This window comes from Ostrea edulis, chromosome 8 (genome assembly GCF_947568905.1).
Source record: "Ostrea edulis chromosome 8, xbOstEdul1.1, whole genome shotgun sequence".
Classification (NCBI taxonomy): domain Eukaryota; kingdom Metazoa; phylum Mollusca; class Bivalvia; order Ostreida; family Ostreidae; genus Ostrea; species Ostrea edulis.
This window is the reverse complement of record NC_079171.1, coordinates 11524952-11549436: the sequence shown is the minus strand read 5'-3', so window position 1 is coordinate 11549436 and position 24485 is coordinate 11524952. Positions and strand designations below refer to the sequence as shown.

Here is a 24485-nt window from a genome sequence, read left to right as displayed (position 1 = left end):
CATGCTGTACGGGCCAGACTCTGTAGTAATTCGACCAAAAAGTATGATAAATAAAATCAAAATTCTGTAATACAGTGCCTAAAGGATCTAAAACAAGTATTCATAATTATATACATTTTTTGTATCACTTTAAGTTTTTTGTTGACTTTTGACATGAATAAAAATTAGATATCTTTGTAAAGAAATGTTACGCGATATCTTAATTCCACTCTAAAAGGGAACATTTTCATGAACATTCTGTTTAAATATGTAACTACATAGATGTGACCTTACAGAAAACTTTAATCAAACGTTGCAAAAACCATAAATTCTTTGAAAATCCGGTTTATAACACCAGTTTACATAACATAACTTCAGAATCAGGATTTCTTCCCGGTTCCTTTATATACTGTTACAAAAATATCTACATGTTTATGATATGTACATGCACATTATGTCAATTTTGACTATCATCTCACCTTGAAATATGAGGACAAAATTGTAATAGAGAACCCCCAAAAATCACGATTTTGATTCATCTTAGATATTTTTGTTTAGAGATTTCGTGCCTTTGGCACTCATTACGCCCTTCCCTAAACGTGTTACGTGTTGCCCCCCCCCCCCCCTCATTAACTACGTCTGAAACACACCGACAATTGAACCTGGTACATTACGCATAAATTGAACTATTATAACGAAAGGTAAAATTCAAGTTACATATTTGTAAGTTTTATTGATGAACTTAGTCCAGTCTCGAAAGGCAAGTAGAAATTTAAAACATTTCCTGAACATCGGCAATTCGCGCCTTCGAATGAGAAATAATCTCCCTCATAAAAGTGATTTGGACCCCCACTCCTTTCTCTGCCGATCTGAGGACAGAGATGACCAATTGCAAATTCAAGGGAATATATTACCTTCTGTTTTTTTCAAAAACTGGACGTGTCCTTTCATGACCTTTATAATACAAATTCACCAGGTTGATTTTTAAAATCTTTTTAATGTTTTACATAAGCTCAAATTAAAGTCCAATAATATACGCACATCAAATCAATTATCGCTCTCATTAATTCAATTGATGCGCACATCCATGGGGTGGAAATATTGCTCGCAAAAAATAATTTAGAGCTCTGTATGAATGACTTGATTATCTCTTTTAATTCAATGGAGGATCTTTTTAATTATATATACAAGGCTATTTCATAAGCAATTAATGCGCGCATCATTTTTTTTTTAAAAGAGCAACAATTCAATTAAAGAAATCATTCAATTGTGGATATCTTGAATTGAAGATTATATCTCAATTAGATAATATCTCTAAAATAATTATTCCACGCATCAATTTAATTAATGATATCATTAATTCAATAGAAGAGAGCAATAATTCAATTATTGTGCACATTAAGTGATGTTAGCATTAATGAATTATTGCTCTCTTCAATTGAATTGTAGCCTGCATTAATTCTATTGTTGGTATCATTAAATTATAATTCATTTGAGGAGAGCAACAATTAAATTATTGCCTGCATCAATTCAGCAGAATAAATAATGTTATCAATAATTCAATTCATGCTCGCAATATATATATAATGCAGAATTGAAGATATTAATTATTTGAAGAGATCTTTGATTGCAATGTTGGTGCATGAAATGAATTGATAATATCTTCAAATAATTAAAGATATCTTCAAATATTTGAGTTTGTTAATTTGGCGCTCCATAGATGTAAAACTATTCCTAGTGGATTCTGGTGCTTTCTGACTCAGACATCATAACAGCTCTTGCCACAAATGAATCTCACCATACAAGTGATAAAAACACACTTGAATATGTTGCAGAAAAATAAAGATCAGGTGGGTCGCATATACCTATAGCCACCTCTCTCTTAATTTCTTCATAGGATTCATACACAGGCACTCGACGTTTTAAATATCTATAATAAAAAAAAATTGTCTTCCTGTAAACATAATATTGACAAGGTATACCACGCCGCCATCTTGGTTTTCGTTTTTACCAGCTGCATCGCTTGAAAATTTCGGCGAAAAGTTCGATATAATGCAATAATTAGAACCCTACCGTTTAGAAGCAACTCTGTCAAGGTCTTACCTCTCTCATCGTCATGGTGAACTGGAAATAAAGTCCATTTATCGGCTATAATCAACCGTCAAACATCGTCTACTGCTTCTCAAATGCGAGAAATCGCTGAAAGGTGGACGTACGTGGACATAATTTTGGGATAGCCCTTTTTTCATTGGTCGATAAAATTAAAAATAGTAAATATTATAATTAGCAGTAAATATGTTCTAGTCAGCGAGATAATAGATCTTGAACACTATTCTATTAATACATACTTTATTTATTTTTTTAAACGTTAAACATGATAACTTCACTTATTCATGCATTCGTTTCTGTTGAAAGTAAATTTCATAACGTAATAAGAAAACTTCAAAATTGAATTCACACACACACGCACGCGCCCCTACACGTGGGTATACTCTCAAACGTACACAGTAACATTTATACATCCAAATGTCCTGTCCTGCTTATCTGTAAATTTTCAGTGTTGTCACAATAGGGTGAAATGACGTGGGTTGGAGTCGGAGGGGGGGGGGGGGGTCATGAACATTTCCAATGTTATTTGGTAATGTGATAGATTTACTAAATTTCCCGTGCCAGCCTGTCCCGAAACCACACATTTGTGCCGAGTTTTATTGTTTGCAGGACTGCAACTACCCTGCATTCAGTGCCCCCCCCGCCCCGCACAAGCGTCAGTGGGTACATATTAGCAAGGAAATTCTCATTTGCATAATGATGTCAACTTCCGTCCCTAGATCAGGAGTTATCGCATTTTGAGGAGCAGTAGACGATAGCTGATGCTTGATTATATCTGATCAATGGACATTATTTCGAGTTTTCCATAACGATGCGAGAGGTAAGACATTGACAGAGTTGCTTCTAAACGGTAGGGTTCTAATTATTGTATTATATCGAACTTTTCGCCGAAATTTTCAAGCGATGCAGCTGGTAAAAACGAAAACCAAGATGGCGGCGTGGTATACCTTGTCAATATTATGTTTACAGGAAGACAATTTTTTTTATTATAGATATTTAAAACGTCGAGTGCCTGTGGATTCATATACTTAAAGGGATTTTTCTCCTTGAAAAGGTGATATTTAAAAATATGTCACTTTTCAAGGAATTTTATAATCCCCCAATAGTATGTACCGGGGTAATTTCTAAACTGTTTGGTGAAAATGTTGACAATTAAGAATCAGTCACTGGTTATCCATGTGGAATTTAGCTATCTCATATGAATAAACTTTTGATTATTTTACTACAATGTACCATATTAACCAATTTCGGAAATAATTCCTTATTTGTCTTAAATTTTGATTTGACATAAAGAGCAAACTGAAATGATAAACCAAAGTTCACATTCAACACCAGTGAGGCAATTGTATACAAATATCAAATTCATATATTACAGAATTCATTAAGATATTTGAATTATTCTAATCTTTTAATGTTCCATGGTAGCAATGAAAACTGCAGGTCTTTTATTCTCAGTCATATATTTTATTATATTACAGGAGATGTTATATGTACAATTAGTATATATATATATATATATACATTATATATGTAATTGCATGTGTCAAAAAAATGTATACATACATGAGTAATTCAACCACAGACATATCAATAAATTTGCATTTAATACATTGAATGTAGTCCTTTGATTAAATAATCAACACAGATGGATCCATATGATAATACATGTATTTGTAAAAGAAAAAAAAAGTTCCATTTCTCATACAAATGATATCTGTACAAATATCAAAATCAACAAGAGGCCCAGGGGCCACATCGCTCACCTGAGTCACCTTGGCCCTGCTGTTTTGATTTTTAAATGCTATTTTATTAATCTTTATTCTCATGAATAATATGACCCAAACCTACCTCTAAAGAACACAACATTACTAAAATGAAATCATATAACACAAAGATATGACAAGCATGATATTGCTGTTCTGGATAAGACCAAGGTATGAAGTCATAGGTCTTGGTATGATATGAAAGACTTTGCCATAAGTAATCTATATACAATACATGAAAGCCCTATCTAAAATAGTCCTGGATATACTTAATAAGTTATACTTTCTTAAAAGTAGGTCAAACTCAGAGTTCAGGGTCACAAGGTCAAAGAACATAATATGATTGATTGTTTTAGCTGTTTTCCGCCACACTCAACAATTTTTCAGTTATCTGGTGGTGCCCAGTTTTTATTGGTGGAAGAGAGAACCCAGATACAATGTACCTGGGAAGAGACCACTGACCTTCCGAGAGTAAACTGGGAAACTTTCTCACTTACCGGTGCAAGCAGGATTCGAACCCACACCAACCAATGAAGAGACATTATTTGTCGAAATGCGCATCTGGTGCATCAAAATTGGTACCATATAAGTTTTACCTTAAACACAATGTAGTTCAGGACACACTGAATAGGTCAGATTTGTTTTGCCATAAAAATTGTATATACAAGATATGAAAGCTCTAGCTTAAATAGTTCAAGAGATATCTTTAAAGATTTTTCCTTTAAATATACATGTATCAGTATATAAAACTTTGATTCCCTATTGTTACCACACCATACCTCCCGGGAAATGATTTTAACAAACTTGAATATGCACTATGTCAGGAAGGTTTAATGTAAATTTGTGTGCTTCATACTAAATTTGAAAAGAATTCTGTTATTCGAATCGTAGATTGATCGCTGTTCGTTATCTTCACCTTTCAGTTATAGAATTTAGTTAAAAATATTCAATTGTTAACATCGACGGACTACAACGGACGCAGACCAATAGCAATATGTCATCTGAGTTTACTCAAGTGACCTAAAATTGTATAATTTTTCTAAAGCTTTTGAAAATTGATAATGCTATTAAAGCCTAGTCTGATCCCTTACACTCCATTTCAATAGTTAAGCGTAAAAACAGACTGGAGTGGATGGGGACCAAACTTAAGAAAGCTGTGAGATTAGTTCAATATTCAAACCTACATTTTTTTGAATAATAAGTATTTAACCCAACTAGGATGATTTCATCCAAAATATTTCACTAAAAATATTTGTGGGGATATTAGTTCACACAGACATTATGTTTCAAAATGAGTACGAGTATGGAAATGAACTGGGGTTCAAATTGACTGGCTACGTATACCTAACATGGCTACATCAACAAAGAAAATCACTTGAAGCTGTGAGTTTTTAGGGTATATGTGGGTTTAAGGAATATTTGAAAGTATGCTTGGAAACAAGTATAGTGGGAAAATATGTTAGGAATTATTTAATATTAAATTCATGAGACAGCGATGCAGGAATGCAGTGATAGAGGGACTTAACCATGCACTTTTTTTATGTGCCGTAAATTGAAGATTTTTAATAAGGGGCTCATTTGAAGCTCTAGCACTCTGACTTGCCCCAATATCTTCTCAAAGAGCTACAATTTTGGGTTTAGTTCTGCATCTAGTTTTTTAGGAGAAGATTTTAAAAGATTTTCCTTGTATATATTTCACATATAAAACTTAGATCCCCTATTGTGACCCCACTCTACCCCTGTGAGCCATGACCTTTAACAAACTTGAATCTGTACTATATATGAATGTAAAACTTTGATCCTCGATTGTGACCTCACCCTACCCCCGGATACCATGATTTGCACAAAACAGGAACCTTTTATGTGAATTCAACTTTCCTGGTCCAGTGGTTCTTGAAAAGGTTTTTTAAATGACCCCACCCAATTTTTGCATACCCCTTATATATTGATGATGCATACCAAGTTTGATTGAAACTGGCCCAGTGGTTCACTCTGGAGAAGAAAATGAAAATGTGAAAAGTTTACAGAGAGACAGACGACAGGCAAAGGTGATCAGAAAAGCTCATTTGAGCCTTTGGCTCAGGTGAGCTAAAAAGTATATAAACATGTTCAATGTTAAACCTGTTTGTTGTATTGCTTAACAGCTCCATTGCCAGCATCTACCCTTACTGAGCTTACAGTGTCAGACCTTGATATCATCATCATCACTCATTTTGACTATCCAGGCCAAATTAATAGTTTTGCAAGGGTGAGGCCTGGCTGTCCTGTCGAGGTTGAAGTTTGTACTTCTACACTTGGCGACCCAGTGGATTGATCCTATCCAATCCTCTAAACTCTAGGTTTCGTTTTAGGATCTCATCCCATGTCAGCTTTGGTCTACCTGTGAAGTTCTTTTCTGTTGATCATGATGCATAACATTCTGACAAATCTGCAAAAATATTTAGAGAAGTGATTAGTAAAAGGTCTTCGTAAAAGGTAGCAAGAAATGTACAATTAGATAAAATCATAATTTCTATTTCTACAAAGTAAGTGTTTATCAAATGATCAGCTGTAAATATTAATTCACACATCAATTATCATTTTTAAAGATTCAAAGTGATACAGATATCATAAACATTTTATGACAAATATATCATAACTTCAGATTGTTTATATGAAAAACAAATGTATTCCCAGCTCCCCAAATTGGAAGTGCTCCAAATGAAACCTCCAACCCCTTAATGTACTGCATAGTATGGAAGATAAAGCATGAGCAGGAACAGAGACATTATGAACTCCAATAATTAAGCCACATAGGAGAAGGGTTCACAAACTATTTTACACCCTCCACCCCTACAATCCACTATATTAGGGACAACATTTGGATCTTTGATCTGTCCCTGCAATATGCACATCGCAAATGGCATTGAAGTATTGTACAAAATTTCAAGTCTATCGGATAAGCCGTATAGGAGAAGTATTCACAAGCTATTTTAACATCCTCCACACATCTTAGATATACTATTAACTTTTAGAAAAATAATTGGACCCTCCTGTCCCGACAATATGCACATCTACAAATGGCAATGAAGCATTGTACAAAGTTTCAAATCTATCCAATAAGCCATATAGGAGGAGAAGTGTTGACAAGGTATTTTACGTCCTCCACCCCTCTAAGATCTACTATTAACTTTTAGGAAAATAATTGGATCCTTCCATCCCACCAATATACACATCTACAAATGGCAATGAAGCATTGTACAAAGTTTAAAGTCTATCTGATAAGCCATATAGGAGAAGTGTTCACAAGATTTTGTGGCAGACGGACAGAAAGTACAAAAACAATATGTCTCCCCTGAAAGAGGGGAGACATAATTACAGTACTGCAGCAATATTTTCACTGTATTTCAGTTGGAGGCTGTCAAAATACGAATTATCAATATACTCTTAAGGTGCAAATCAAAACTTGTATATATATACCTTTTCTCAATACATTTTAATGCGTTTTATTTCATCTCTAGTGGACTCTCTTTAGGACTGGCTCATTTTGCTGGGAATATGGGCATCTAGCTATCCTGGTGCCATGCTCTTTTTAATGAATGTAGTATTTTCTAGGTTATGTCAAAGCCACTTTTTCTCTTTGATGCAAAATTATGTTTGACTGAAATTAAAGTGAAGGTTATTTAACAAGAAATCTAGTAGACACATTCAAGCAATACCTGTTCCCTACCACTACTAACTATATATTTATTCAACATATGTTCAAATTCAATGGAACCATTGGACTTCATATACTATTTTGTCAAAATACACAGTATTAATGAAGAGGGTGTTACAACTTACATATACCAGATAAGACGTATCATCAATGTTCTACCTATTAATATCTGCTCTAGAACCTGATTTTCATGCACCCATGTTATGATGGACTGTATTATGGTATTTATCAAGCTCTTTCATCTGTCTGTTAGCTTTTATAAAAATTCAAAATCTTAGTTTATCAATCCTTATACCCACTCAGGTGATCTAATCAGTAATTAAAAAAAAAACTGATTAATCTTTTTGAACATCATATCTAGCAAAGATACTTACGTACATATGTAACTTTAAAATGATACTTATGCCTTGTTCAAACAGCGGTTTTAATGCATATTTTGAATTAAAATTTTCAAACTTTAATGCGCATCAAATATACTTCGTAGAATAGATATAGGCCCCTGCATAATGACACATTTGAGTCACATGAATCATACCCCTGGTTAGCTATAGATTTATATTTTTGCTAATTTTGACTGAAAAACTAATTTTAAAAAACCTAATTGATCGCTAAAAATAGTGAACATTAAGTAATTAGAAAATGCCAGATGTAGATCTGTGCTCTGCAGAGACATACTGGGTCATATATGCATAAAGAAGAAAAAAACTATAAAACAATTCTCTTTGATCCACTGTAAATTGTAGGAAAAAATTCGATCCCTGGGTCAGAAGAACGTGAACAACATTAAATGATAATGAAGTATTGTACACAATGGCCTTCATTTTTGCAGTTACTGCCATTACACCGGAAGTAGGGGGCGTGCTTACTGATGGGGTCCCCCCCCAATTGTGGTCCCACCCTACACCCGGGGGCCATGATTTGAACAAACTTGAATCTGCACTATGTCAGAAAGTTTTCATGTAAAAATCAGTTTTTCTGGCTCAGTGGTTCTTGAGAAGAAGATGTTTAAAGATTTTTCATATATATTTGTATGTAAAACTTTGATCCCTATTGTGGCCCCATCCAACCCCCGGGGCCCATGATTTGAACAAACTTGAATCTGCATTATGTCAGGTAGCTTTCATGTAAATCTCAGGCCATCATTAAAAATATTTTTGTTTGATGTACTCTGACTCACATTTTTCAAGGTGGGTCGGTAGGTAGGTTTTTTTTTTTTTTGGTTTTTTTTTAACGTCATGAAAATGTGTAATATTTTCTTTTAGAATAAGGAGAATTTTCTATTTTTCAAGGGACCCCCCCCCCCAAAAAAAAAAGTTTTAAATTGCTGGAAAAAATGGTCGGGTAGGAGCAAATTTGATTGGTCGGTCGGAGTACATCAAACAAATCAATGTTTATTTTTGACCTCAGCTTTTCTGGCTTAGTGGTTCTTGAGAAGAAGATTTTTAAAGTTTTTCCCTATATATTTGTATGTAAAACTTTGATCCCCCCCTTGTGGCCCCATCCTACCCCCGGGGGCCATGATTTGAACAAACTTGAATCTGCAATATGTCAGGAAGCTTTCAGGTAAATTTCAGCTCTTCTGGCCCAGTGATTCTTGAGAAGAAGATTTTTAAATGACCCCATCCTATTTTTGTGATTATCTCCCCCTTGAAAGGGACATGGCCCTTCATTTGAACAAACTTGAAAGCCCTTCACCCAAGGATGCTTTTGGCCAAGTTTGGTTGAAATTGGCCCAGTGGTTCTGGAGAAGAAGTCGAAAATGTGAAAAGTTTACAGACGGACAGACAGACGACAGACAAAATGTGATCAGAAAAGCTCACTTGAACCTTTGGTTCAGGTGAGCTAAAAATAAATTAAAATATGCAAATTCATTTTTGGGTTGAATGTATTAATTGTTACACAAATTTACTACATGTATATGTATCTATAGTTTACAAATCATTACATTTTGCTAAATGATATAATTATTCTACACATATCATCTAAGATTTTAATTATACAAAATAAGATCATATAAAATCTGTAAATAAATTATGGATCAACAGAATTGTTAAATACTAAGATCTGCTTTCATATTTACTGTACTTAAGGCCACATATAATTTCATATTTACAGATTATCATCCACGCCCACCCCTCTCAAAATTATCCACCCCATTGTTTTTTATTTTACCTTTTTAAAAAAAAAAAAAGAAGTTGAGAACAAATATTTGGCTGGTATATCAAACATTTAGAGCATTTCAATGACTGACCCTAACATTTTGGCATGTTGTGGTTATATTTGACATGTTTCTATTATAAGGGTACCCAAAGATGTGGTAGTTGTGAAGGACTGTTGCAGTGTGATATGCATTTGGTCAAGTGACTGCACATGTATGCCTTGTTAAAATTGATTAATGGAGATGCTATTGAATGTGAAAGTATGCGATACCATGCCATTTCCCAATTCTGTGTTTGGAACTTTTATTATTGAGTGTGCGTGTCTTAGATTAGAAGAAGATGATGGCAAACTGAATTGAATAATGTTAAGCAAAAGAACTACAGTACAGTGACTGTTGCTTTGTGGTACAATGATGGTAATTATCACTCATTAATTAGCGGATACGGCAATGGCATATCCTGATCCTGCATAAACTGTATATTCAAACAAGAGGCCCATGGGCCACATCGCTCACCTGATTCACCTTGGCCCATATTTAAAGATTTGTTCTACATATTCGCTTCTAAAACTTTGATCCCTATTTAAGTATTGTGGCCCAACCTACTCACGAGGCCATGATTTCTCCTACCTAAAATCTAACTCCAAAAAACCCCACACAAACATAGCTTGTAAAGGGGATAGGAGGACGAGCCTGGTGTTTAATAATTCAATGTGTACAGGCATTAGAAAAATGTGTATATGCAAAAACATACTTTAAATTGTATGCAAACAGTCTATACGAAAGTTTTTTGGACCACACAGGAGATTCGGTCCTGTGTAATCAATGAACACACCGGACCGAACCAAATTTTGTCAGACCGAAAAACCTAATGTAAAAAAGAGAAACACGTGAAAATGCAAAACCAAGGAAATCTTATTTATTATACTAGTAATACTATACCAGGGATCCCTCCCGCATAATACTTTAGACGGTCCATGCGTTTTAATCACATTCATTTACGTATTTGGATTTGTGTGATATTTTTTACTTACAACAAACATTTAATTGACTCCGCGTCAAAATAATAAAGCTTAAAACCGAATACTGAGACATCGGACATTCCGGTCCGGTGTAAAAAATGACACATCGGACCTGAGGCACTGCACATCGGTCAGGTCCGACGGTCCGATGTCTTTCGCATAGACTGTGCAAAATGATACCCATGTCTAGTCCTATTATAACATTGGAAAGAAAATTTGATCTGGCCACCATTGCTACACGACATTTTAAGTTACGAAAAATAAAAAAAATACATATGAACACCTAGGCTGTGTCAAGCTGAGTGAGCAAGTTTGTGCAGAACGAACAAAAATTACACCAAACACAGCGACACCTTTTCGAAATTTTATTTTTACAAACTTGAATCTGCACTACAGAGCTGTATGTCAGGAAGCTTTCATGTAAATTATGTAAACTGCTCTGGCCTAATGGTTCTTGAGAAGAAGATTTGTATGGCCCCATTCTACTCCAGGGGGTCATGATTTTAACAAACCTGAATCTGCACTATGTCAGGAAGTTTTTATGTAAATTTGTACTTTCCTAGCCCAGTGTTTCTTGAGAAGATGATTTTTAAAGATTTTATCTTTATATTTGTATGTAAAATATTTGATCCCCTATTGTGGCCCCATCCTACCTATGGGGGTCATGATTTGAACAAACTTCAATCTACACTATGTCAGGAAGCTTTCATGTAAATTTCAGCTCTTCTGGCCCAGTGGTTCTTTAGGGGAAAATTTTTAAATGACCCAACCCTATTTTTGCAATTTTGTAATTCTATATTCCCTTTGAAAGGGGGTGTGGCCCTTTATTTGAACAAACTTGAAAGCCCTTCACAAAGGATGCTTTTTGTCAAGTTTGGTTGAAATTGGCCCAGTGGTTCTTGAGAAGAAGTCAGAAATGTGAAAGTTTACAGACAGACGGACAACAGGGGATTGGAAAAGCTCATTTAAACTTTCAGCTCAGGTGAGCTAAAAATTACTATTATTCAAAAAAGCGCAAAAGAATGTTCAACTTCAGTGTTACATGAAAATGTACTTCAAAATCACTTAAAAACAATTATAATATTGCTGTATGAAAATTTTCTGTCCAAAGAAAACAATGTAAAAAAAAATATGAAGTAATCTACACTCTTCAGCAACATGCGAGTATAATGAACGGGAAATATATATTCTGAAAAATAAAAAATACACCACCTGCCCCATTTTTTTCCAAGCAAGGATGGAAATCTAAAAAATAATTTTATGACTATGGGGCCTAAAATATTTTGTATACTTACTAATTTCAAAACTCGAAAAGGAAATGTTATCCATGTGAAGCACTCTGTTCATCCTCTGGGGAAGACAATCTTTGATTTGCAGTTTGTGTCATGACTACACCATGATATCTTCTAATCTTGTCATACTATCAGAAAGTAGTTTTGGCAGTTGGCAAGTGTATCAATGGTGTAACTTCTTCATGATCAGATCTTCTATACTGTGTCATATTCAGCATAAAGTAACAAGGACTATCATCTAGTTCTGAGGTACTGAGGAAGGGCTGTTTTTCTCAACACAGCCTTTCTTCTGGTATTCTTATGGATACTTTATTCATCTTTTAATTACATTTCCTTCTTAGAGATTAAAAGTTGAAGACCACTGAAAGAAAAAGAAGTGATTTAATGAGTTCCATGTACAACTGTAGTTTATCGAATGTGCTGACCAGAATATTATCTAACGGTAGCCCCCCTCCCCGATCAAGCATGCAATGTCATACATGTATCTGAAATCAATACTTATAAAAATTAATTAAAATTAAAATGTTCAAATCTACAATCTTGTTTACACATCTCCTATATTTTTTACTTATCATAACTTTGAATTTTTAATAAGTGTGTCCTTTTGTCCACAAACTTTAAAAACCCCTCATAAACAATTTACAAATATGATATCAGAAATAATAATCTAAAAAGATTATCCTGTTGTTCATAGATGCCATCAACACTAAGAGTATAACAAATAACAAAAGCTCTCCTGACATTGTCCCATTCTGAAAGCCCAAAGGCAGGGGGTTACCCAGAATTGTGTCTAAAGAGAGGAATAATATTTATGGAATTAACCAAAACATTAGTTATAAATTTTTAAAATTTTTAGCTATGAATTCATGTTAAAAAATTGGTAGCTCAGTGGTAACAGAGCATTTGCTTCATGATGAAGAAATCATGGTTTCGAGCCATGCTAATGTACTTTATTTAGGGTGTAAATGTAGGTAGTGAGGTGAATGCTCCATCGTCATATTTAGCATTCAAAAGAGAAAGTTGCTGGTCTTTCAGATGAGACCTTCAAACACCACATGCATGCGTCTAAATGTGTCGCACTTCATATTACTGAAATATTCTCTACAGGTATTATACTAAAATCAAACAAACACATATAATCATATACATGTTAAAAATCTTAATTTTAGAAATTTCTTCTTCTGACAAAATGATGCGCAAGCATATAAATGGAAGCTATGCCACTATATGTCATGACACTGTACAGCTTGATCAGTTTATACATCACATAAACAATCACAGATGTAAACAATCAAGAAAAACTCAGTACACAACATCATCCCTTAATTTTGTATTGTAGCTGAAGATCATTCTTCCAAGATCGAAATGCAGCTTGGAAATGATTAGCGAGGGTTGAATTATTCTTAAAAAGTAGATTGAAAGCAAAGGGTAACTGCCAAAGTTACCAGGAGACAATAATCAATACATCGTTCGAATTTCCTCCACTGCCACCTAAAGTGCACGTGTAAACCACGCGTGTGACACCACAGCCCGACAGGCTACATTGTAAACAAATAAAATGCATTCAGAGTAATAGTTTTGCATATCATATTCTGTTTGGTTTATAGTCTTAGTAGTTACATACCTATGCGGTACGCCTGTACCATGTACGTACTGCAAGCAGTGCGGCGTAATGTACATTTGCATCCTCGGGGATTTCAACCCGGACAAAGTGGAACATGCCAATCCGAATACATATACATCTTTCTTTTTTATTTTTGCATTTTTATTTATTTATTTATTTATTATTTATGTCATGGCGTTGGAAAAAACTTCAAAGTAGGGAGACAGATGTAAAGGGGTATACGTTCCAATCATCCAAAAAATGTGCCGTGTGGGGGGTGGGGTAGGGGGGTTGATTCCTAAGGACCTGGCGCATTTCTTTTTGTGAAATTCTATCCAAAATCAATATGAATTCTTAGTATACAGAGTACATTAACTGCAAAGATTATATTTCAAAAAGAAAAGAAAAACCAAACAGTTAACGCAGATTTATCACTTTTATCATCGACATTTTCAGTAACTCGGGTACTCTGTCGCTTATACATAACACGATAGGTATGAAACACCATTTAATCAGTCTATGTAATAAAAAACCCATTGATAACATGCAAAAACATTCTTTCAACCGTGTTTACTTACCTCAGATGGGCCAACTTCTTTCCCTGGAAAACTCCATTATGATGATATCACAAATGACGTCATTTAAAACAGAGCATGCGCACTTCGAAAGTGTGTAAGCCATGCTCGCAAGGAAAAAAGATGGACGAGTGCTAAATCTTTACACACCTGTTACACACATCTCATAAATCCTGTTAAGTAAACACTTCAGGATTTTGATGGTAGATGACCTATTTAATGATTTTATGCTGATTTTTATAAAAATCCAACTGAACACCACCATTTCCGTGTTCCTTTGGCCGACCCCGTGTTGATTTACACGTGTGCCTTCTTATTCACTGGTTCAATTGACAGGGCTTACAAACACACACACACACACACACACACACAGACACACACACACACACACTCTCTCTCTCTCTCTCTCTCTCTCTCTCTCTCTCTCTGACTGTCAAGTTTACAATAAAAACTGTGTGTAATCTAGATACATACTGTTGAAATCATATATATCAGTGAGCCAGGCTACCTTCAACTAATCTGTGATGGTTTTAATCTACAGATGAAATCACAGAAATACTATTATGATTTAAAGTTTTCTCATCTCTGTACTTATAAACTTTAAACTTTAGGACACTTGATTGGGAAAAATTAAATGATGAAAGTAGGGGGAAATTGATGATTTTGAATTGGGTCCTGCAACTGGGCTCTCAAATTTTAATACATTTGGGTCCTCTCAACAGAAGTAAATAAAAAATGAAGTGTAAATTGTAAATATTCAAATATTTTTGAATTCTTACTTTTTGATCCGATCATCACATATTTTAGCCAGATTACATGGCCACTATTTTGTGTAATGTGTGCTTCTCTGTGTTTCGGCTATATGAGCTTCATTCATAATGTTCACCTAAAGATAGAGTTGACCAAGTTGCTGACTTTGAGGAAGTAATTATTCAGCATTAATACATACACATTGCGTGCATAATTGGAAATTCAAATTTGAATCCCAGCATTTGAAATCCTAAAACAAATTAATAAATGTGGGGGATGTGGTACATTGGGTTTAGTTTCTTGGTTAGAGCCTGCATAGAAACTGATTTCTCTCGAATAATCACATAAGACCATCCGTTTTTTTATGCGATATGATGACTTGAAATGTTTTCATCAGAATTTCCTAAAAAAAAAAGTATACTTCACTTAGCATATTCAAAAATACTAGTTATGTTGCCAAATGATGTGCATATATATATGTACATATGTGTATGAGCTCAGTATGATTTGTAAAAATGATTAATTCTAATTAGGTCAATATTAACAATCACTCAACTGACATACATATTGCTATTTGTTTGCGTCAGTCATCATAAGATTTAACAATTGAACATTAATATATTTTCGGGATACCATGCACCCTTCCAATTCTTTTCAATGCGATGCGATCTTTGTTTTCAGAAATATACTGACTAAATCGCAAATCAATTTAGTAATTATGTGTTACAGTTCATTATTATCTTTCCTTAGTTACTTGCAGTATAATGAGATAACCACGATAGAGAATGGTACATTTCTTGGATTGACCAGCTTACAGACACTGTAAGTATGTTTGTCACGATCATTGGAACCTTGTAATAGTTAATCTTGTAAGCATAGAGGAAGTTCATTATTATATATTAGTATTATGTATCAACAATAATAATGTTCCTTAGTATGTCAATTCAACATGTCCCAGTGACCCGGAAATAAGATACTCAACAGGGTGGTCAACTTTCATATTTTATTAAAAGGGAATAGTTATGGAAAACAAACACCTACACGGTATGATTATACATTGAAATATCTCCATCGTCAACATTTCATATTTAGGTAAAACTATTCCATTCTTACTTGTACATGGTGTTTCTATCTCTCAAGTGATTCGATGTGTAGGACTTTGCTCTGCATCTAGTAGTTTGTTTTTTTCAATCGAAGCAGGCTACTTATAAACAAAATGATGGGGCAGAGGTTCCTACATTATAGTTTAAAGTAAGCACGTCGCAAATTATATGGTCGTTATAACGACGAAAAATGAAGATAGCGAACAGTGATCAATCTCATAAAGCTTATAAGATATACAAATATAAAATTGGACACACACGGAACCCTGGACACACCAAAGGTGGGATCAGGTGCCTAGAAGGAGTAATCACCCCCTGTCGACTGGTCACACCGCCTTGAACCCTATATCCTTATCAGGTAACATAGTCAAATTAGTGTGCCAAGAACGGCCTAACAATCGATATGAAAGACGTCAGACAAAATTTGACCCGATGGTAAGTTGTATCTAGCTCGTCAATACAACATATAACTGGGTCAACTGCTGAATGCCGTGTTTCATGCCGATTGCCAGGTCGTTGTTGCACACTGATTTAACCATGGATAATTTCGTTCACCTGATCGATATATAAATGTCAAGGCGGGTGGGACCAATAGACAGGTTGCTCCTCCTTGACGACTGATCCCACCTCTGGTATATCTAGGGGACCATGTTTGCCCAACTCTATTTTGTATTGCTTAATGGGGTTATGGGATGGATAACTGTTCGTTAGATTCACCTTTCATTGAATAGTTAAAGAAGTAATAGTGTGCAGTGATTTAGTGAGACTGATGAAAGGTGACGAATCAATATCATTACTACTGCATGTAGTACAAAATAGAGTGTTCATTAAACACGAACCCCTGGATATACTAGGAATTGGATCACGTGCCCAAAAGGAGTAAACATCTCCTTTCGACCGTTCACTGATGTGATGAAGGAAGTATTAGTAACAAAAGAGTTGTTGTAACAACATGATGCCTTCAATTCGACATTAAGATACATAAAACATGTACTACCTATTTAAAATGATAACTTCCAATCTCTTGTGGATTAAATACCGTATATCAGACTTTTTCCGCATCGTGTTTTTTTCAACAATATTAGTTTTTTGATATTTTAAAAAAAATATAAATAAAAACAAATATGTTAATGATAGAAAAAAAAAAGAATCTAAAATATCAAAATTTAATGATGAAATGCAACTCTCAAGCAATGAATTACACAACAATGGGTTAATTTCTTCAAGATCAATCCTTGTTTCTGTGGAATTTAATAGACTTGACTAGCATTTACGAGAGTAACAATTTAATGTTGGACTGATGATTAGCATATCTTGAGCTTTTACAGAATGTTTAAATTGACATATATTGTTAGCTTTCAAAACAACCCAAAAAAGAGGGATTTTTTTTAAAGAAAACACATAGATGATAGAAGAGAGTTAAATTCATGTGATTTAATTTCTGTAAATAAACATTGTATGTGTCAACTTATATATATATCTAAAGAAAGAAAGAAAGAAAGAAACAAAGAGAGAGAGAGAGAGAGAGAGAGAGAGAGAGAGAGAGAGAGAGAGAGAGAGATACTAACTGTGTGATACATCTCTCACTCGGGAAAGGCGGAGGGTGGTCATTAGTTGATCCGTTTTCAAATAAGCAAACAAAAATCCATAAGTCAATTGTTTATCACATGCCGTCAGACATATTGGAATGTGGATCACGATTTGTCACTTGCTTACACATTATCTTGTGTCGGATTTAATATCAGCGACAGTGTTACACACAAGGATACATATTCATGTGGTAGAATTTTTCACCGAGTTAAAAGTCGCAGATTATTGCATTTTCTGATATTTGAAGACTTATCTTGGATAGGCCCAAACAATGCAATGTCCTGCATTTTCTAAATATGTCGGAGATGAGCGACTTCAAAGTCGATATATATATCTAAAGGCCAGAGAAATATACATTGCATGCATAGTCTACACATGTTTTATAGCATGATAAACTTTACTTTCGAAACAATATTTTGATAAATGGCTAGGCTCCGTAGAAATAAAATTAAATATGACTTACTTCCCAACTAGACGCTTCGTCGTCGCTTTTGCTATGTGAATTATTACGCGTCTCAGTTGACTTGTATTTTCCTAGTTTATGTACATTTTGATAAACGAAAGTTAGCATTTTTGTCTCTTGCATTACATTATCAGGAATGGCTCATTCTTGGTCAAGTTATGCGAATATAATCTGATGTGGGCCAGTGTACGCTTTATAACCCGCGAAGAGGATTACAAAAAAGGTAAACGAACCCAAACCAGGTTATATTTGTATAAATTGCCCCCGAATTAAAGGCATTCCTTAAAGACATAACATCCCCAAGTAGCTATTACTCTAAAGACTCACTATGAATTAATTGAATACAGATATATTCTTACAAAACACTTAATGAATTGCTATATATAGGGTAATCTTATGTTTGTGTTTCAGGAAAGTTCACGGTATGCTATGTTAATAAAAGGTCACGGCTTTTCCTGAGTGAAGATGTGATCTTTGTTTTCAGAAATATACTGTCAAAATCTGCAACTCAATTCAGTAATCATATGTTATAGTTCATTATTTTCTTTCCCTAGTAACTTGCGGACTAATAATATAACCACGATAACGAATGGTACATTTCTTGGATTGACCAGCCTACAGACACTGTAAGTATGTTTGTCACGATGGTTAGAACTCAGTAATAGTTCATGTTGTAAGCATAGAGGAAGTTTATTATCATCTATTAATATTATTTATCAACAATAATAATTTTCCTTAGTATGTCAATTCAACATATTCCAGTGACCCGGAGATGAAATACACTACAGCGTGGTCGACTTACATATTTCATTAAAGTGATTTTTTTATGGAAAACAAAAAATTACACAGTATGATTATATATTGAAAAATCTCTATCGTCAACATTTGAGGTATAGGTAGAACTATCCCCTTATCACTTGCATATGGTGTTTATATCTTGGTACCGTATACGTTTTACATCTTTCAAGTTATTCGATGTGTAGGACCATGCTCTGCATCTGGTATTTTTTTCTGTGAGATGCGTAGGACTGTCATTTGCAATTTTGGCTTGTTTACGTTGCTATTGTAAGGTTAATCTTGAATGCTTATACTCGGACTATTTCGGGCACACACAATTTACGCAATGCAAAGTTAGCTTTCAATAAATTCCCAGGATATTGAACGCTAACAATCTCTAGATTTTACGCAGATTTTATAATAGACTATTTATTAGTTATATAATACATGTCTACATAGCGTTACATACTCTACTAGCATTACTGAGCATCGAATGGAACTAAATCTGAGTGAATGGACGATGTAGTCTGTATATTAAATACCATTCAAAGTATTATACTTCTGATGATCATTTAGGAAGTAACACACAAAGCAAGTTTTCCCTGAAATAGAAAAAAGGAAACAATTTACATTAATGAATAAATCCTCACCCTGAAGAATAATTGTATTTGATTAATAAAAAATTATCCTTGATTGATTTTCCAGTTGTCATAGACGTTTCAGTGGCATCTACTGGAATCGAATCCGGCGGTTTAACAGCAACCGTGTCATCTGCTATAATTTCAAGGGATTAAAATGTCGAAGCTATAGAACATTTTTTTTAAAATGAAGTTTCAAACGTTCCCTTGGACGCCGTGTCCGATTGCACATTACCTATTAAATGCATAGTCTTCCAATCTCCAACATACTAAAACTTGACTTTGAATTCATAAATGCATGATACTATATTGATATGCCTGCATTTTTCTTTGTTAAGTGATTTGGATGGAAATGGTATAGCTAAGATATGGAATGGCGCATTTCTTGGATTAAACAGCTTGAAATCACTGTAAGTATGTTTGTAATGGTTATTAGAATTCAGCAATAGTTCACTTTGAATTCATTGAAGGAGGTGATATAATTGAATCAGATTAAGTGTTGTGTAATGACACAGTTAACTTGATTATGAATATAATGACATCGGTCGCCGAGTGGTTGGGCGGTCAGACTCTCGAGCAAAAGGTCGTGGGTTCGAGTCCCGGCCGCGGCAGGACAGACGTTGTGTCCTTGGGAAAGGCACTTTACATGAAGTTCCTCACTCCATCCAAGTGTAAAAGGGGTACCTGGCTTTAAACAGTGAAAGATATTGTTAGAATGTTAGTGCTTTAGTGCTTACAATGGCAGCTTGCACTGTATGCTTCTTAGGAGGCTGAGAAAGTTCTAGATTGATATAAGGTCTGCCGGGGTAATAATGTACATTGATTATTGTAAAACGCTTTGAGCAGCATATGTTGGAAAATGCGCTATATTAAACCAATTATTATTATTAGTATTAATACTGGAACTACTATGAAGCAGACATTATTATCAACGGAAGTTTAGTTTTGGAAAGACATATTGTTATTTGACATTAATCATTTCCATAAATTGAGATACACACTACCATTGTCCAAGAATTTCCATTCCATTGAAATATGTTACATCAAAATTGGTACCGTATAAGTTTTACATATATACAGAGAGATAATCTAGTTAGATTTGAGTAAAATTTAAAAATACTAGTTTTGTTATGGGTTAAGGAAATGAAACTTAAATTCCATTTTGTTCCAGATAGAAAAAAAAGCAAAAAATAAAACAAACATAAATTTTGAAAATATTAGTGTGAAGTGCCAATTATTTCTCTGAAGAATTTAGCAGTACTTACTGAATATCCACACCATACGTGATTCTATCAGATGTCTTTTACTATTCGTTATATTCACCTTTCATTCATCAGATTTTAAACAGAAAACATGTACCATTCAAACTTTCAATGCTCCCTCGATATAGTGACCATTTTATAATGTCACCAAGCTTTTTGCCTGAACATCCTAAAGAACAGATTCATTCCCATGTTAATACCCTACCTATAATACCAACAATAAATTATACCATTTGTCTATGATTTTCCCTAACGAATGGTAAACTTTTATATGGTTTCCCTCGATAATAATGTCAATTACCTGAAAACCATTTGTAGTCATACCTGTGTTTTGAAAATGGTGCAATGAAATATGACAGAGTGGACAAGACATTCAGGTGGTCAGGATAATTGCTTATAATAAACTGAAGATTAACTGTTAACACAGAGTGGAACCCAGATACATTTACGGAATTGAATATATTCTGATTACTCGAGGAATTTGTCAGTAATGGTAAATTCTTGATGTTGTCAAACCCAGTTTATTGCCTACATTCTTCTTTAGCAAAAGTTGACAATATATCGAAGGGGCATTGTAATGAAAATACTTTACGGTATTGAGTATTCTTGTAGAAAGGAATTGTTGGTAGCATTCAAAACCAACAGGAATCTCAAAGAGAGTAACATCATTAACGATATAAGACACTTAACTTCGTCTGATTTAAATCCTCGTGAATGAAAGAAAATGTTGTAGAGACTTGATTCTGTCACTGTAATGTAGCATGTATATGTTTTTATCACCTTTACAATTGCAGTTCGTATCATCACATTAACTATCGACTTTAACATCGTGAACAAATATGCACCTATGTTACAAACTTCGCTGAAATATGGAATACGCATTTATAAATGTTATAGAAGTTACATTAATCAGTAGAGTACACTTAATGTTTACACGATACTAAATAATTCAAGTATTAGACTGAAATACAAACTTTGAGATTGAAAGCTAATACGAAATTGATTCGATGAATTACTTTTCAATTTGTCACCTTAATTAAGGATAAGGGAACAACTGTATTCCTGTGTTCTGTATTGCTAATTGTGGATGGCAGTATCAACTCTGATTTTATTATCATTTCCATTAAAAATCGTTTTTTCCTCGCACGCAATTTCTATAATGTCCCATTTTATATCGGATACCTGTAATCTAAATTTGAAACGTTTATGGCATTGTTAGTTGTTTTTCTTTTTAGCGACTTGTCTAACAAAGAGATAACAACTATCGAGAATGGCGCATTTCTTGGATTGACCAACTTAGAATCACTGTAAGTATTTTGTGACGATAAATATGACTCAACAAATGTTCATAATGTAAGCATTGAAGTCAATTGAATTGTTTCAGGAGCTGTGTTTATTGTATTCATTAAATATATTTATAATTGATTGAGATGGTTGACTAACAATCAAAGTTATTGAAGGATTTGGTTTGGTATATCAGATGACCTATACAATGATCTAATTTGCAAATTCAACCTATCACTCCGTCAAATGCTGCTTGACAATTTTTATAAAAAATTTAAGTTGATATATTAGTGATATTCATGATATATTACTTACTGTAGATATTCAATATATAGTGTTCATGATAGATTGCACTGGTCAACAAAGGATCCTTTAGGTTCATCTTTACCTAGTGGTATTAACAATATATTGTTCCATTTAGATGTTCAATACGTAGGGTCATGACGGATTGGACCGGTCTACAGAGGTTGACTTCCCATCCCCGTTACATGTTCTATCCTCTGATCCGTACAGGGATCAGTGACTGTCATCAATGTGATTTTGTATTCTCCATGGGATTTATAAGTTTGATTTCTGTTCGCTGTTTTCCCTTTTCACCCATACTAGAAGGCCTAATTGTATATAGGAAGTATTTTTAACCTAACCGTTTTAATATAGCCATAACTGGCTGTTTTCTTCAGCAGTATATCTTTGCAGAAATTGTGATAACCATTTCTAAAATGTATTCATAATCATCAATATCAAACTAGCCTGTACTGACTGTCTTCTCTGCTTACAGTGGCATTTAGACGTTACTGTTATTATCCCATTTGTAGAAAACAATGCTTAGTATGCAGGGGGAAAATCAAGTCAAAATTAGCAAAATATCAAATAGAAAAGGGACACTTTTATAATGTTTGATGGAATATCACTGTTGATTTATCCAAAATGTATTGAGAATTGTCTCCCAAAGTACTTATTGGAACTGACGCATATTTGGACAAACAAAGATCAAGTGTTTATAGCATTAGAAATATAGCTTTCCAGCATATATTGTTGTTGAGTAAAATGCTGCATGACGTTTTTATAATGATTGTTGACTACGATTTCCTCGATTTACCTGATCAACATATATGGCTTACGGTGTATATGACGTTCTGACAAGTGATTCTTACTCACGATAGGCAGTTGTAATAATATCCGGTATATCCAAAAGTCTTTGTCTTTCCCAATCTGTATTTTGTATTCTTTGTACGCTGTATATTGTTTAACATTTCAATCGACACAAGAAAAAAACCTCATCCAGGATCCTTTTCTGAAAATATACAATTTAAATACTGAATTGAAATCAGCAATATGTGCCACGGAATTTGGTCTAATCTTCTTTATATTCTTGTTTTAGTAATTTATCTTCGAATAAAATAACCGATATAGAGAATAGCACGTTTATTGGATTGGACGGACTGCATTCGCTGTGAGTACTTTCATTATGTTTAGAATTCAGCAATAATTAATATTGTTTGCTTTGAGGGAGTTAAATGAATTGCTGACACAAACCAGGTTATACTCGTATAACTTGCCCCAGAATTAAAGTCATTCCTTATAATTTAATGCAAGAGACAAACATGCTATCCTTCGTTTATCAAAATGTACATAAACTCGGAAAAATACAAGTCAACCAAACCGCGCAATGATTTACTTAGCAACATCGACACAAAGCGTCTAGCTGCGAAGCCGAAGTTCGCCATCTTTAATCTTAGTTCTACGGAGCCTGGCCATTTATCAAAATATTGTATCGATAGCAAAGTTTATCATAATAGAAAATAGATGTAGACTATCCATGTAATGCTTATTTCGCTGCTCTTTAGAGATAGAGATCGACTTTGCAGTCGCTCATCTCCGACATATTGAGAAGATATGGGAAATTGCATTGATTAGGCCTACCCAAAATAAATCTTCAAATATCAGAATCAGATATTTACGGCTTTCAACTCTGTGAAAACTTCTACTAGATGAAAACTTACCTTTGAAGGCAATGGTGTCGCTAATAGTAAATCCGACACTAGACAATATGTAAGCAAGTAACAAATAGCGATCCACATGTCAATGTGTCTTACGTCATGTGATAAAATGTGATGTATGAATTTTTGTTTCCTTTGTTGAAAGACGAACCAAGGAATGAAACAACGCACCCTCCTCTTTTTCCCCAGTGAGAAATGTATTTCAAAATGAACAGGGTGATGCTTACTTGGCAAATCATAAATTCGAATATAATATCTTTGTTTTCATCTATTATTCGACCATACATACAGATAAAAATGTTTTACAAAAGTGATTTGCGTACAAGAGTAGATGCTAATATTGACAACGACAAAACAACATGTGTATCAAACCGAATTATCTTATTGTACACGTTGACTTTCTATTCCATAAAAGGCTGA

The 24485-nt window shown here is 34.2% G+C and overlaps 1 long non-coding RNA gene across 1 annotated transcript; it reads right to left on the bottom strand.

Annotated features, from left to right (window-relative positions):
* Positions 1 to 3531: 3531 nt before the first annotated feature.
* Positions 3532 to 12455, bottom strand: LOC125666283 (uncharacterized). Its single transcript, XR_008797883.1, has 3 exons — positions 12024 to 12455; positions 7311 to 7418; positions 3532 to 6279 (listed from the first exon to the last, which is right to left on the bottom strand). It is a non-coding gene; the product is annotated as an uncharacterized LOC125666283 (long non-coding RNA).
* Positions 12456 to 24485: the final 12030 nt, after the last annotated feature.